Below are 18,095 nucleotides of genomic sequence, written 5' to 3'. Positions count from 1 at the left end.
GAGAAAGATTAATAAGAAGAGATGAGGGGTTAAAGTGAATATTTCATCTGATGCCAGTCTTGTAACGTAAATAAATAGGACTAACTTACCCCCGAGAAAAACTAGAAAAAGAACATAAGAGAATCAGGAGGATTCTCTTATGGACGAAAGAGTTAAACAAGTAGTAATAGTATTGATGATAAGTATTAGTCCTATTGATAAGGGGTGAGACATTTGAATTAAAGCAAATCTTAAAAGTGCTAAGATTATAAGTAATATTCAGGTTATTTTAATTTCAAGAGGTAGTTTATTAAAATATTAGTTTTGGGGACTAAAGATAAGTTTGTACTTTCTCTTGATGCTTTTAGAATAAGATTCATTAATGGTTTACAAGACCAACGTTTTGATTAAACTATAAAAGCTTATGAAAATATTATTGGTTTTGTTTTCTTGTTTTTTAGTTATTTTAGGTGTAGCTTGTTTTGTTATCCAACGTAAACATTTGCTAATGGTTTTATTAAGACTTGAATTTATTGTATTAATAATTTTTTTACTATTATCTTATTCTTTAGGTAGTTTATATGTTGAGAGTTATTTTTGTTTATTATTTCTAACTTTTAGAGTTTGTGAGGGTAGTTTAGGTCTATCAGTTTTAGTATCTATTAATCGAACTCATGGAGGAGACTATCTAAATTCTTTAATTGTATTACGAGGTTAAAATATTTAATGTTTATATTGTTTTTAATCCCATTAGGCTTTAATTTTAAATTATGATGAGTTGTTCAGTTTTCTCTTATTAGAGTTTGTTTTTTATTTATAATAGGAAATGGTATAGGACTAATTCCCTGAGAGGTAGGTTATTACTTATGAAGAGATAGTTTGTGATATTCATTAATTTTGCTTATAATTATGGCTAGAGAAGGTGTCCTGAGTAGCTCATTTTATAATAGGTACAAGTTTTATTAGTTTAGTTTTAATATTACTTGTATTACTTTATTTAAGATTTTCTTCTTCTAGATTATTTATGTTTTACTTTTCTTGAGGGGTCACTAATTCCTACATTGTTCTTAATTTTGGGGTGAGGCTATCAACCTGAGCGAGTGCAGGTGGGAATATATTTATTGTTTTATACTTTATTTGCTTCATTACCACTTTTGGTTGGTATATTTTATTTAGAATATATCAAGGGTAGTTTATTAATGATTAATATGAGAAGTGTAATGGATCTTGGTATTACATATTATGTATGGTATTTTGCTTTAGTTGTTGCTTTTTTAATTAAGATGCCTATATTTTTAGTTCATCTTTGATTACCTAGGGCACATGTCGAGGCGCCTGTGAGTGGGTCAATAATTTTGGCGGAAGTCCCATTGAAATTAGGAGGGTACGGTTTATTGCGCATTATGTATTTTATGGAGAATGTAGCTGTAAATATAAATTTAATTTGATTTGGTATTAGTGTTATAGGTATTTGGTCGGTTAGTTTAGTGTGTTTACGGCAGGTTGATGTAAAGTCTTTGATTGCTTATTCCTCTGTTGCTCATATAGGTTTAGTACTTATAGGGTTAATAACGATAGGATTATGGGGATTTAGAGGTGCTCTTACGTTAATGATTGCACACGGTTTATGTTCTTCAGGCCTATTTTGTCTTGCAAATATTTCTTATGAACGTTTAGGAAGTTGAAGATTATTAATTAATCGGGGCATGTTATCTTTTATGCCAAGCATGGCGTTGTGATGATTTTTATTAAGAATTGCTAATATGGCTGCACCTCCTACACTAAACTTATTAGGAGACATTAGTCTATTAAATAGAGTTGTTGGTTGATCATGATTGAGTATATTAGGATTAGTCCTACTTTCCTTTTTTAGTGCTGCATATAGAATATATTTATATTCATATACACAACATGGCATGCCTTATTCTAATTTATATTCTTGTTGAGGTGGCACTGTACGAGAATATTTATTATTAATATTACACTGGTTGCCTTTAAGTTTACTAATCTTTTTGCGGGGCCGAGATTTTTATGATTGTAGTGTCTTGAGTAGTTTATAAGGAAAATTTTAGTTTGTGGTGCTAAGGAAGGTTTAATTGCCCTCAGGCCGTAATTTGACCTTTTTCAATTTGTGTGACTAGATTTGTCTTTTTGAATATAATAAGTGTTTTTTTTTATTTGTGATAGGCCTGAATTTTTTAATTAATAGATATAGTGTATTTATTGAGTGAGAAGTTATTTCTTTTAATAGAAATAACATTATTGTAATTCTTTTATTTGACAGAATGTCATTTATATTTATAAGATTTGTACTATATATTTCTAGAATAGTGATTTATTATAGTGAACAATATATAGGTTCTGAACGATACCTTAACCGATTTATTATACTTGTGCTAATATTTGTTCTTTCTATAGTTCTACTAATTATTTCTCCTAATTTAATTAGAATTCTCCTTGGATGAGACGGACTTGGCCTAGTGTCATATTATCTAGTTATTTATTATGAAAATGTTCGATCTTATGACGCCGGCATATTAACAGCTCTTTCTAATCGGATTGGGGACGTAGCAATTTTATTGGCTATTGCTTGAATAATGAATTACGGTAGTTGAAGTTATGTCTTTTATTTACATAGAGTTTTAAGTAATAATGAAATAGTAATTATTTCTAGTCTAGTTATTTTGGCAGCAATAAAAAAAAGTGAACAAATTCCTTTTTCCGCGTGATTATCAGCGGCGATGTCTGCACCAACACCAGTATCTGCAAAAAAGTTCATTCTTCTACTCTTGTGACAGCCGGGGTTTATTTGTTGATTCGCTTTAGAGCTGTTTTATTAAGTGTTTATGCGGGAGATGTTTTACTTTTATTATCAGGGCTAACAATATTTATAGCAGGAATTGGTGCTAATTATGAGTATGACTTAAAGATTATTGCATTGTCTACATTAAGTCAGCTTGGTCTTATAATAATGATATTATCCATGGGATTTCCCGTATTAGCTTTTTTTTCATTTACTAACACATGCCTTGTTTAAGGCATTACTTTTTTATGTGCAGGAGCAATTATTCATGGTGTGGGGGATACACAAGATATTCGAGGAGTAGAAGCACTTGTAGGCCAAATACCTCTTACTTTATCTTGCTTAAATGTGGCTAACCTAGCATTATGCGGAATACCATTTTTAGCGAGGTTTTATTCTAAGAACTTAATTTTGGAGGTTTCTTCCTTATCTTTAATTAATGTAGTTAGTTTTTTCTTGTTATTTTTTTCTACAGGCCTAACTGTATGTTATTCTGTGCGTTTATGATTTTATTTGACAGGGAGGGGCTTTGGTGGAGCTAATATTCATTCTATTAGTGATAACGAGGGCTGGACTATATGTAAGGGAATATTAGGCCTAGTAGTGATAACAATTTTAGGAGGGGCAGTCCTGAGTTGATTAATTTTTCCTAGTGTTAATTCTATTGTGTTACCTTTATATTTAAAGATAGGCGCTTTACTCGTCAGAGCAGTTGGCCTATGAGTCGGCATTTTATTATCCAGTTATTCTATTGGACAGCCTTTAATGTGTGTGAAGTTTTATTTTAGTTCTACAATAATAGGAAGCATATGATTTTTACCTTATCTTTCAACAAATTATATTATTAAGTTGCCTTTACATATAGGGGGCACATTTTATAATAATATTGATCAAGGATGAAGTGAATATATTGGTGCTCAAGATATATATGACAGCTTTAAGAATGGTTCAATATTAATTCAACAATCACAAGATAATTTATTTAAGATGTATTTATTAATATTTTTAATCTTTACTATTTTTCTTTGTTTCTCTATATTTATATATTTAGGTAGCTTATCTTGAAAGCATAGTATTGAAGATACTAAGAAGAGTGTAACTCCCTGAGAAGAGCACTCTCCTTTTTACCCCGAAAAGGTAATGTAATACTATTATACTAAGGGGGCTGCGGTAATTTAATGTTAAGAGATGTTAACGGTCTGATTCGCTAAAGAAAGAAGTCAGCAGCTTCTTCTTGAATATTCACATCTCCTTAGTTGGGGAAAAGTAGAGTCCCAGTGCAATCATTAACAGTAAAATGCCTCTTTTTGGCGTCAACTAAACAAATAGCGGTCAAGGGGACCAAAAGTTCATTTCGAAACTGAGTGCAGTCTCTCTTGACAACTTCAGGACAGCTAAAAGGAAAACATGGTAATATCACACTTGTTACATACCTTGTTACTTCCTGTGGAGAATGATGCGCACACAGATTTTATTTTATAGACTTTTATTGAAGTGTAAAACACAAGCAAAACACTATAAACATTGAATTTACAACAACGGGAAAGAAAAAATATTAATTTTCGAAATTTCCAGGTCTGTTTCGCAGAAATGTTTCTTTCCTTTTAAGGCCTGATTATATTATATTAAAAGTCCGTGCACGATTCGATGCATCTCCTGTGGTCCACTTCTTGTTCTGGGTGTCTCCTGGTCTTCCTCCTGATTTTTGGGCGTTGGTTCCGCTATCTTCCCATTTAGCGGAACGTAGGTCCAACGGGGGCCATGTTCATCTTCCCATTGAACACGACATTACTCAGCTACCGTCCTGATTCGCAGTCAATTGTATACTCAGGGAACAATTTACGATTCCCTGTATTTTGTGCCTGCAGTGGAACGAGTTCTAGGCATGGGTTGTTTCGCCTAACCTAACGCGATCCAGCTAATTAGGTGGCTACTGAACGACTAACTAACTAAATCATCCTAATAGTAAAGGGAAGATGACACTGCATCTACTATAGAGTTCAGAATAGCAATTTGTTATTTCCTGCTCATATTTAAATATTCCCGCAAACTACTGTCTGTACTTTTTGCACACCTTTGCGAGTTTCGCTTCGCAGGATTATCAACGAAAATTTATATGCATATTTCTGCGCTGAACGTGATAAATGTGATAAATATTTTATATGTTTGGCTATAGTTTATTTATACAAGACGTTCGCGCACATCACTAGTACAAAATTCAATGTTCGTAACTAGCGCTGATTCTCCCTACATAAGCTGTACGATCAAAGTCGAAATTTTCAAAGTTTCAAAGATTGCATTGAGAGTCCAACTACTCTCACAAACCAACACTCCTTTTTAAGAACACGAAGAGTTTTCCGTTAATCAAACAGTCGGAATTTAACTTCCAAAAATGCAGAAAGAAAAAAATTTCGTCGTGAAAATCCGGTATTGCAGGGCGCAATTAGTAAAGATGCCTTGAAGATCATACAATTAACTGAGTAAATAGTTTTATTCTAGCCCACTAATACTAAATTTTAGAAAAAAACGATTTTCAATATATATATGTCCAAATTATAAAGGCTAATAATTCCAATCAGAAAACAATTTATTTAACAATTTTATAGAAAAGAATATTACTCAATTACAATATATGTGAACCACACCACTGCCCCATTTGTAACACCTTTGTAGATAAAAAAGGATTACACGGTTTGTCGTGCAAAAGCAGCGCAGGCAGACACCCACGTCATTCAAGTGTAAATGATATAATATTAAGAGCATTAATATCAGCAGGGATCCCAGCGGTGAGGGAACCGATTGGATGCAGCCGATCTGACGGAAAAAGACCCGATGGTATGACATTTGTACCTTGGAAGAAGGAAAGGCATTGATTTGGGACTTCACATGTTCAGACACCTATGCCCCGTCCAACCTACAATATGCCTCAGTACAAGCTGGACTCGTAGCTGCTCGAAGAGCGAAGGAAACAAGGAATAAATATAGCAATCTATTCGATAACTATTGCTTTGTCGCAATAGCAATTGAGTCTAGCGGTTCTTGGGAAAAAGTTTCCTGATTCAATGCATAAGCATAGCCATTCAACGTGGGAACGTGTCGGCTATAATGGGAACGTTACCCACTAGTAAAGAGGTAGAAGAAGTCTTTCTTCTGTAATTGCGGGGAAGGGAGGTTAGGAGAAAAAACAAACATAATTGGTGCATCAATTTATGTAGCAACCGAGCAAGGAGTATGAAGAGACAGCTCACAGTCCATAAGTTTATATATATATATATATATATATATATATATATATATATATATATATATATATATATATATATATATATATATAAACAGCATGAATGCTGTACCGTACGTCAAGACAGTGACATAACATGACAGGTTGGAGCCTTTGAAAGCAGAAGATTTAGTAGTACCTGCCGAACATCATGGGAACAAAGTACCGAAGAATAGATATTTACTGTTTCATTTGAAATTTTCATTATAACAGTATTTTTTAATAATCATTGTTATTTTACAATTCTTATGTAATTACTTATGGTTGTATCTAATTGCTTTCAAATCTCGATTATTGGATTAACTTATTTCAAACATTGTTTGTTGTCCATATATACTACAATAATTGTATTATAGCGCTTGTCCTTGATTATGAAATACACTAAAAATATTGATAATATGACTTTAACAGCAACAATAATTAATGCAAACAAGAATAGTAAAATGACTAGCAAAGCTCTAATAATCAAGATTAATTAAATCCAACAATTAGCTTACTTCAAAGTTTCATCAGAATTATTATACACCAATCGTCTTTATAAAAGTAATTCCAGATTTTACTTAATACTTAATTTAGTTTTAATACCTTCAAATAGAGTACTGGTTTTCAGTTCTCAGCACGCAACCAATATTCTTTCCGGTCAAAATCCCGTAAATCACACAATTAACAATTCTCCCGAGCAAAGTTTAATTGTTCTAAAACAAATTGTTGGTCGAATCCGTTTCCACAGAATTTAAAGGTCCTACCCGAGATGGCTTCGATTTTGAAGATTTAAACTTACAAAAATATATACTGTAGTTTTATAGCAAAGCGAGAATTAACCAGCAAACTTCTAATGAAATAACGATTAATAGAACAACCTAAAATTTTTGGCAACCTACGTCAAATCCTATGGACAAATTAACTAACAAATTGAAGTCAAATCCAAACGAAACCAACAAACCAAAAAGAAAAAAACAGGTACTCACCAAAGAAATTCACAGCTGGGCTAAATTAACAGCAACCCCTGCTCCTCTCATCCAACCTCGGCTTAAACGGCATCAACCCAGATTTCAACCAAAAAGTAAATTTCCAGAGGTATCCTTCAAAGGCAAAATAATTTCGATCCAACTCCTATAATACTCCAGATTCGGTGGAAAAACAAACGAATGAATATATTACTTAAAAATAATACGCTTAACCCGGCCTTTGACAACGAAAACTCAGTACTCCATTTCCCATTTCTTCAATTAGATCTTTACTGTATCAATCCAATGCTTCAACTCGAGGAAGCAACCGCTAGCCGTCAGAAACGAAAACAACAGGCATTACGTCATACGTCACGCGGCTCGTGGCTGCGTACTCAGAGCAGAAGACCTTGACTTTTTCGCTCGTTGTCTTTAGCACACAAAAGTAGAGAAGAAAAAAAAAGAGCAAAACATTTTTCCTAAACACAGGTTACGAATACAAAACTATAAGCCAAATATTTTTTATTCTTTTCTTTTCTTGCTAATTTTCTTTATTTTTAATGTCCTTTTTGTTTTTGTTTGTTTAATGCTTTTAATAACCTTTCTTTTTATTAGTTACAATTCCAATTTTTGTTGTTCTTCACAATCCTCTCGTCCTCTGGAAATTAACAGTATACACTGCTGGAAGCGCATTTCAGTGGCGATTCGGAAATTAATGTCACCTTCGCGACATCCTTCAGCTATGACAAGACACGAATTGCCACTGTACGAGAACATGAAGAGTGATCCTTCAGCTACGTCAACTAGACTCGAATTGCTCTGCTTCCCTCCGCCTCCTTGTTTTTAACAAACCCACCTTCTATTCAAAAGGCTGGGCTTGCTTTCTAGCTTTTGCGATTCTTATGACGGGGGTGAAGCGGGGATACAGAGGGTTGCCTCCAGAGATCATTGTCCCCTCTGACCTTGATTTACACTTTCACTGCTTCTCATCGTTATTATTTAAAATTGGTGATAGATAATCACAAACTGATGCTTGCACTAAATATTTGAAATGTCAAGCTTTTAAATGACACGTAGCACTACACTTATAACGTTCTTAATCAATATGTACTTTAAGGTTTTCACACAAAAATTATATACTTTCCGCATGAGAGAACCCCTTGCTCTCATGCATTCCCACAGTGCTGCCGTCTAGCGTGATTTCTCTGAGACAGTTCACCTGTGTGAGGGGTTGCTATAGTAAAGTTTTTCACATTTTCGTTGTTTTTGGCTAATCGAAATGTTTGTCAACACAGAATACACTAAAAGAAACATTTATATACATAAGACAACTGCCCTGAACGTATGACATGCTGTCATATCCTAAAAACATAAAAAAAAAATATACATTTTCTCCATTGTAAGTGCTGTTTTTCTCCCCAGGACGTCGACTGCCATGACAACGATGTTGCCGCTCTTACATCTATCATGCATTCCCCTCAGGTATTACTGCCGGACTTGTCGCCCTGAACTGAAATAAGCCTTTCCTTATACGATAATAAAATAATATCATACAGCGACTAACCTAACTTATATTCTACAATAACGAAACATCATGAAAATCTTTACAATAATGAAAGAATTACTTGTGGAAGTAAAATTCTCTACAGGGGTGAAGGATTCTACATGGAATGCTCATTTCCTCGTTTTTGCTCCGGTGAGGTGGGGGGAGCTGCAAAAAATAGGCTGGACTCGAGCTGGCCGAATTTCCGTTGGAAGTGACGCTTCATGCTAAGAAGGTGTGATTTCTGGTCAACTTCCCAAATTTTCACGCCTCTTTGTAATCTAAATCTCGCCTGTACCTACGAACTCCAGCGAGCAATTTTAACAATGGCTGCTCTCGTCTCGGTGTCTCCAGATGTCACCGCCTCCGACCATAGTATTATTTTCATCCCTATCTTTCATAGGTTTATGGATATTAAAGTTTCTGCCATATTCTCTTCTTTATCGAAAATAGAGTTAGCAACTATGGACCAGCTGCTTGTAACTCCTGGCTGTTCTTTGCCCTCAGACAAAGAATCTCCCAACTTTTCTCTCTTTTTTTTTTTCTGTGCTGTGTTCATGCGATCCACGTTCCAGCTTACTATGATTTCCCAAAACATTGCCTTTTGCTCACATTTTATTCCAAATCGATATGTTTAATTAATATTCTGCCTTGTTTTAATCCTTCCTATAACATACTGACATAACACACAGAATAATAATAATAATAATAATAATAATAATAATAATAATAATAAACACAAAAATGAAATAAACTATACACAATTACTTCCCCAACTAATCCTTTACTTATCCTATACTAGATGCAAATGATTATATGGGAAATATACATTTAATATGTAAATTAGGCACAAAATAATTATATATCTAACATAATTTAAATGAATGTGCATACGGTGCTGTATGTACATTACAGCATTCATAATTTTATTTTGGATTTAACTTATTTAGGAGCCAAACTCCTAGTTCCAACCACCTTCACTACTTGGCGCCCAGGCTTTTCGAGCCTGAACGGGAGGAATATTGACATAAATTCATTATGTATTAGTTACGTATGCTGTTACTTTGAAACTTCAGCTTTTTCTTTTCAATAACTTCACAAGAAATAGTGTTCTAAATATACAAACCTAAGTTTATTTAAATTTTTCTTCCCTTCAACCAGGCCCGTATCCAAGTGAGACCGCCCCCTAATTTATTTACGGTAGGCTTGCAAATAAACTATAATATGGTTGGATTAGATTAGAACCCCCCCCCCCTTAAATTTTGGAGTGGCTACAAGCCTACCCTCAGCTCTGTGATTAATGTTTGGTATATGGTGGTACGTACATTCGCAAAAGATTATATCGTGAAAGTATTGCGTTTTTTGTTCCGAGGTCCACAAGTTTTAAAAAAAAGTCATAAAGCAAATGTTTGAAGAGTTCAGCCTTTGTTAAGTTTCGTCCAGTAGATTGATTTCTCTTATATTGTTTGAGTCACTCAAACAGAATATTGTGTTCATTAGTCGTCATGACATATCACAAACATTCATTATCAAAGGACACAGTGGATGATCAATAGTGGAGCGCTCACGTCTGGTTTGAGGGGTCCCTTGTTCTAATTTAAGCCATATGAATTTGTGGTGGCTAACATTGTGTCCGTGAGTTTTGTCGCGATTCTGATGTTCCTCCCACGTTTATTTCTTGGTTTTGACGTTTATTTGTTGGTTTAAATGTTAACTCATATGTTCAAAACACTTCAGCCAATTTGTAAATGTTCACATGGACTAATATAAACAATTTACGAGTATGACCCATGGCTACAGAAAACGACAGTAAGCGCGAAGATATGATAAAATAATATTGCTAATGTGTAAAGTAGTTCGTTAATAGCACTGGTAAATTATCAGAATGCTCGCGTCCTTGTGTTGAACTCAGTAAAGGATTTAGATTGTTTCTTAGAGAAATTTTTTTCATGTATTAATTTCCTTGGGCTTTCCCTGAGCGCCAAACTATCGAATCCACGATAAGCTTATATATAAGAAATTAGCAATCTACTATTAAATAACTATGCTTTTATATTGTTGATTTTTTTCTTAAGAATGAATAAAATTCGCTTCGTAAGGTCGAAACATGAGAATATTAATTACTTTCTCACCTCAGGCTGCAAACAATGTCAATAATATAGTAAATTAGTACACTTCAACTTTGTGCTAAGATATTCAAATAACTGGTAATAAATAAGTAGTTTTCTCTTTAAACAAATGTTAAATACTGTTATTTTTCTTATTCTTTGTGTTATAAGGAACGTCGTACACATTTGAAAAACATGCATCGTATCTTTCGCTAAGCCGCTTCCCTAGTGAGTGGCGCAGACCTTTTCCCCTTAACTGACCTGTGATATACAAACATGATTGTGATTGTTTGAAGCGCAGTAGCAGACCGGAATTCAATCGGAAATTTCGACCAGTTAGAATCATCACATGAGCGTTAGAATCTCCGTAATGAGCTAGCTCTGAAGGTATTTTTGAACAATGAAAAAATCAGTGGAAATGTCCATTGTAAATTTGTACCAAAACTTACATAATACAATTCATATACGTACTATTTCAGAATTATAGAAAGTGTAAGCGATAGATTTACATGCTCATAAAGTCAGGTAGTTATACTGTATATGTTTAGCAACAACTTTCTCTAAAATATATTTTTTAAAATCACGGCTGAAGCAAGAAACGTTTAATGCCACCTTTTTGTAGCACAATAATCATAATACAACTAAAAATCTCTTGAACAGACTTTTAATAGTAGTACGAACACTCTCTTTTATTTTTTAAAAAAGGGTTCGTTAATTAACCCTTGTCTATAGGCCTAGCCTTTCATATACAAAAAGAGTACCCAGAAACAAAATTTCAGTCGGAAACTAAACTTTTCATTTGAAACTTTTCTTTCGTTCTGTTGCTGGATTGTTGAGATGTCCACAAGTAAACATTTTCCTTCGTTGTGCTCCGACACATCGCGTATGCACATGCAGCAACATATCCCTAACAGATGAATACAGAGGATGGTAATAGGAAATGATGCAAACCAGCACATTTTCATTTCATTTTTATTTGTATTTTTTGTTACTGCATCTTCATCATATTAGTTTTCCTCCGCCAGGTTTTCTGCATTTCTTACTGGCGTTTTACATTGTAAATCCTCTTTGGATAAGGCTTTGAAAATAGATCCCGAAGATGTTAGTAGCTCAGAACGCTGCTTAGGTCTAGATTTACTGGATACTTTTTCAACAATCTTTTTGAGAATTGTTAATAAATCATATAATGAAACACTTTTTCCTTGGACATAAACACACACTCAACTTTTTTCACAGATGTAGTCGCTGATGTTTGTTCTTCTGTGGGCCTTGAGTTGTTAGTGTTAATTTTTGGTTCGTTATTTGATATTTGAATTGTCAAAGAGGGTCAAAGCTCGTGTTCTGAAATATGTGTAGGTTAAACGAGAACATGCCAGTTGATAAGGAGCATTGCTCCGCAAGTTTAGGTGTTTCTGCCTGAAGCTGTGCTTCTTTGAGAAGTTTTCCAAAATTAAAATTGGTTATTTTTCTTGCAGAGCGAGCTTGTTTCACATGAGTTGCAAGCAATGTCGAAATTTGTTTTAAACTGTTTAAAAATTGTCCAGAGGCTAAGCCTTTGTCTGACTGGGAAATACCATTATATGAAAGTTATGTTCTTCGCAGAACTTTAGCGCTTCCGGAGATCTGTATGAGAAATGACTGTTAAGTAAGGAAAGGCAAAGGTCTTTTACTAGATTGTTTTCAAAATGATTAAGCCAAGGAAGAAATGCACCTTCATTTATCTAGTCATAGTCACCAAAGATCCATTTGATACACTCTCTTTGTAATCTTCAAATTTCTTCTTTCCCTTAAAATAATCATAGGTGGCATGAAGCTCCCTACTGCCTTTGTACAAGCCAAAATAATAACTAACTCGCCTCTTTCATCATATGTTTGGCTGCAAACAATTTTGACACCTTTCTCGCAAAATACTTTTTGATTTAACTGACTATTTAGCACTAACTGAGTTTCATCGCAATTGTAAATTAACTCAGGCCTTGTCATGAGCTGCAGCTCTGTAAGAACGTTCTCCAATTTATTAATGTGATTAGAAACATCATCTTTCAATCTCTTGGAAAGACCCTCAGCTTTCGTCATAGAAATGTCAGAATGTCTCCCCCCAATTACCGAATTACTCAATCATAAAATAACTTTTTTGTAATGTGAAAAATTGTGTTTTACTTTATTTATCACAGCAAATTGGTAAGCATACATTCTGTCATTATTAGTTAGTCCGAATCCACATGACATATTCTTTATTCATTCTGCAAACTGCAATTCTTGGTCGTGTGTAAAATATATTTGATCTCCCTTCTTTTTCAGCAGTTTAACTAACCTGCTTGAACAAGAAGTCTTCTCTGCAAACATGTTCGTGGAACAATGGTACAACTCATTTGCTTTTTTGGCTTATTCCTGCTTTTACTGCCTGCACTACTTCTTGTACGTCATCGTCATTCCATTTCTGCAGTACTTTACGCTTATATTTTCCCAACTGAAATAAGAAAAAGAAACAAAAAATCTTCAATTCTTGTATCGCCGTTGTATATAACACGATATATAGGATGAATGGATAGGGGTGTATTGATGCATGCATTCGTACAGAATTAAAATGAAAAATCTTTGAGTTTTACGTTCAACGGTTATGCCGGGTAGGCTAAAGGAGACGGTGATGATGAGAATAAATGAAATGGTGGAATGAAATAGCTAGAAGTAAAGGGAGAACCCAAAGAAAATATAAACACGGTAGTTGTCCATCATTTGGAGCGAGTTAGAATCGAACCAGGAACCCCAGGTACCGAAAGTGAACATTCTGCCATTGAACCAGCGTGGCTCCCTCATCAGAAAACATGGCCCTGTTCACGCTAATTGGTAATATATAGAAAAATGAGTTAGCAACCCTGTTTAACACCCTTTACGATTATCATGCTAGTCATAACATCTTGAGTCAACCTTTTCGAACGTAAGAAAATGAAACTTCTGGACTTCCAACAAAACTACATAGCGTAACAAAAATGAATACATGACAGAAGTATTAAAAATACGCTACGTTTCTTAACACATACCTTCAATTGATGAAGAATGTTACTTTGTAATATAATCAGCGTCCAGCACTGACTCAATCTAACTGCATACTAAACTTGTAGTGACTCACCTATGATCTTATAAAATAGTGACTCACATTAGAAACATGGTATGGCACTCAATTCACTGCTTCTCTTCTATAAACAAGCGAAGTCAATGACGTAACGAGTGGCGCTATTCATCATGTGACCCTATTCCACCGAAGCCATCCTATGACAAGTAGGTGTTTGTTTATTGAGCGCTATTTCTGCGATCATGTGGTTTGAAAGCACTAATTAAGCGCTAATTCCTGACGTGACAATTTATTCATTTTATTCAAAGTAGTTGGGCCATCTCCATATATATCCTAAACTTAAATATGCCTCTTAGACCCTTGTTTATTGAGCACCAGTTCTAGGACGATGGGGCATGAGGAGCTCTAATTAAACACTAAATTCCTGTACAGTTTAATTTTGATTTTGAAGCTATTTTAGAAAGCGTGAAATTGGCCCAATTATCTTAGTAATCAATATATCCCTAGAACAATTTGAGCACTGATTTTATAGACTTGAGCACTAATTAAGTACTAAATCTTGAAATAAAAACTCTTGTATTTCTGTAAAATGTTTCATCCTACTTGACGTGACTGTTGAAACGATATTTATTCCAAAAATTTATATGTTCTTATAAATTTTGCCGTGCACGTCAAGTTTAGGCACGTCCTTCAAAATCGTTGCTGAAAAATTAAAATTCTTTTCCTAATTTCCTTCTTCTGTCCTCCAAAAGACTTCTGGGCGACTTGTCAATACCCTACTTAACATTTATGGAGTTAAGGGGAACCTCCAGAAGTATCGTAATTGTTGAAAAAGTACAAATCTTTCATGGTTTGGTACAAATAGAATATCCAGACACATGTTATAAAAACTAAAGCACAAAAACAGGAATCAACCTGTACTAGGTGACCACTGAAACCACCAATGCTGTCTAACCGAATCGGATCAGGCAAAAGCTGGCAGACTCGTGCGAGAGTGCGTTCGTAGTGAGTGGACAAGTCAGCGCTGGTGGCATGCGTATTAGCGAGAGTAGTGAAATTACAAGGATTTTTTGCAGTGCTATGAGTTAACTTAATATTTGTAAATTCTATACCAGTAATACTACACAAACTAACTAACTAACTCTATGGCTTATGGAGCCCGGAGGTTCAATGACGCGTTCACAAAAGCTCTTCGCTGACTTCTATTCTTAGCCAACTAGATCCAGTTTCTACTTTGAATTCCTATTTCTTCGAGATCCATCTTAATATTGTCCTTCCTTAAAGAAAAACACAGCTTTCTTACAAGGCTGGCTAGAATATTTATTATAAAAATAAACTAGAAAAGTAACCGTTACTTTTCTCATTTATTTTTATAATAAATATTCTAGCCAGCCTTTTAAGAAACTGTGTTTTTCTTTATTCAAGATGAACACAAGCCCATATTATCATAATATCCATGTCCTTCCTTCTGCGCCTAGATCTTACTAATGGTCGTTTCCCGATTGGTTCTCCAGTCAAGACTTTGAAAGCGCTTCTGGTTTCTTCCATCCTAGCCAGATGACCTGCCCACCTAAGCTTCCTAGACTTGATGACCCTAACGTGAGTTCCTGTCACCACTACACGGCGCGTCCTCAGATTGCAGACCGAGAAGAATATAGAGGTTAGCTGCGAATATACTGAATAAGCAGTTGCGGACAGACGATAAGGAGTAGTACTCCAGCTTGGGGGTTTTGGTAAGGCTAACAACCTCATCCGACAAGAAAAAGGCACATTCACAGAAACAATGTTCAGAAACATTCACAGTAATGCTGCACTGGTGAAATAAAACACAGTTTCTGCATACTGTGCAGAAATACTATACCAGTGGAAAATAATATCTAATACAGTTCTTTTTCATATCAAGTACTTATTTTAACATACTATGGCACTTATAGTAATTTTATACTAATAATCTTACACTTGTAAACATAAAATACAGGAAGATTACTTACTATTTAATTCTGTTCCTCATAAGCATGTTTTTATGCTGAGTGCTGTATTTTCCCTGTAATGAAGCGTTTACACTTAGTCGATTCGCGTTCGATTCAGTTGAATTGACGTCACTTTCAACTTAACCGACCGTGTAAACGGGACTTCAACTTAATCGCTTGTTGATCGAAGGCGACTAATCGACTAGTAACTGAATTGAAAGACGTTCTGTGGTCGATTCGATCAGATTGCCTAGCGAATACGACTAGATTGCCTAATGTAAACACCTGATTCCAAAACATTTTCAGGGGAAAGGAAAAGTGTCCGGCATGCGGTTATGCTTATTTTACATTAAATTAGTGTTATAATTATATGAGAAAAATGAATGTTTATGGAAATAAAAAAAAATACTCTTTACAGAAATATTGCTATTAGAGGAACAGCACTAGATTTATTCATCAAATGAATTTAAAATCACAACTGCTGATCTACATAATAAAATTAAAAATATTAAAGTGCTTCGAAAAGGTCATGTGCAGGTGTGGAAGATATACCTCAACAAAAGATAGCTTGGTTCATGAAACCAATCGCTTTTTACACTAGATTATAAAAGCTCCATTAGAACGTACAGGTCTACTTTTTCCGCACCACTAGAAAGAATTGTTGAAAAATTATAAATCTTTCACTTGCATCCTTCTTATTATAACCTAAAAAGTTTCCACTGAGCACCATGAAAATACCTCACTTGGCATAGATAAAATCCAAAGGGGCCACAAGAAGGAATTGCTGAAAAATTACAATTCTTTTACGATTTGCGTGTAAATACGTCTTTCGGGTGCGAAGACTAAAACCAATAGTTAAAAAACGCAAACCAACCTTTGCTAGGTGGCCATTGAAAGAAAAATACTATTTAACGGAGTCAGGCAGGACGAAGCTAGTGGGTCCGCGTAGTAGGGAGGGAGGGGGAAGTCTGAAGAGACCAGGAGCGCCAGCGATGGTAGGTGTGCGCGCAATCGAAGGTAGTAGGAAAAAGTTGATTTTGGCAATGATACGAGTTTCAATAGCACTTGTTATGGTTTCATACTAGTAAGGTTGCACATGTAAACATAAAATAAAGGCTCTGTACACTGTGCATAAATATGACACAGGTGGAAAATAGCATCTAATAGAGCCATCTTTCATATGCACTCACTTATTCTATCCATCATAAAGCACTTGTAATTATTTTACGCTGGTAACCTTACACTTGTAAACCTAAAATATAGGTGTATTACTTTGTTTTTAATTCTGATGCCTGCAGAAATTTGCTCCTAATAGACATGTTTTTTTCATGCAAATATTGAATTTTCTGTAAATCTTTCAAAATAGAATGCACCAAAACAAAACCTGCACCCGTTAGTAACGTGGTAGGTGTTATGATTTGACCTGTTAAAAATAATCTATTATTTTGTGCTAAGCAAAGCTTTTGCTGCTCCTAGTTTGTGCGCTCTAAATACCATTTTTGCTTTACCCTCAGTGTGAGTGGTTCCGGGATCGAGTCCCGGTGGGGACACTAGATCGAAAAACTATAAAAACCTTTTTAATGCGAACCATCCTGAATGAGGTTTCCTTATTCACACTAGGGAAACGCCGGGGTGGTACATAACATAAATCCTAGGTCCCTTCCTTCCTTCCTCAATTCTTTCTTTCTACCCTTTTAGTGTGCTCACCGAGGGACGTCATCCCTCAAAAACGTGACGGGCTAACATGCCCTTTGATGTCGAAAGCCCAGAAATCTAATTCCTAAATCTAAATTCTCGCTTTTAGTAGCTACCTAACACAAGTTGGTTAATGCTTTTTGTAGCTATTTGCTGTTAGCTTTTATGACACTTCTCTATACTTGTACCGATAACAGCTAAGCCTTTTTAAAGTAAATCTGCATCCAGTAATGCACGTCCGCCCTTCTGCAAGAGTAAAAGTGTCGTTGAAAGACATGGATATATTACTAATAAGACTCCAACTGACCAAAACAGCATACATATTTTAAAATTATATGTTTGTGTTATAGTTTCGGCTATGTAATATAGCGTTCCTCATTTTTATAATGGATACTTAGATAATATAGATAATGGTTACATTATGATTCTAAGTATGTGTACCTAAACTGGGACTGCACGGTTTCCACTTACTAATGACTATCCCACTAAACTTGTCAATTTTGCAAGATAATGTTAATTAAAAAATCATATCATTTTTTCATTGTTTAATGATTTTTAATACATTGTATAGTGCAAGTTTATAATAGACCATCATAAAAATGGCAATTTTATGGTAAAAAAGAGTTGGCTATAGATGAAAGTATATTAATATGATATTGATTTCCACTGGTGGAACATTTTTGCAAAATGAAGGTAA

General features: G+C 34.7%; 1 protein-coding gene across 2 annotated transcripts in view; it reads right to left on the bottom strand.

The window, feature by feature from the left end:
- The window catches only part of LOC145663671 (uncharacterized), a 1,057,537-nt gene extending 1,043,707 nt beyond the window's left edge, over positions 1–13,830 (bottom strand). For both annotated transcript variants that reach the window (XM_081729768.1, XM_081729769.1), the window contains exon 1: positions 13,702–13,830. The gene's annotated coding sequence lies outside the window, so the exon portion shown is untranslated. The remainder of the gene's footprint in view (positions 1–13,701) is intronic.
- Positions 13,831–18,095: the final 4,265 nt, after the last annotated feature.

Source organism: Thermobia domestica, chromosome 11 (assembly GCF_964235325.1).
Source record: "Thermobia domestica chromosome 11, izTheDome1.hap1.1, whole genome shotgun sequence".
In the NCBI taxonomy this organism is placed as follows: domain Eukaryota; kingdom Metazoa; phylum Arthropoda; class Insecta; order Zygentoma; family Lepismatidae; genus Thermobia; species Thermobia domestica.
This window is presented reverse-complemented; position numbering and strand designations above follow the sequence as displayed.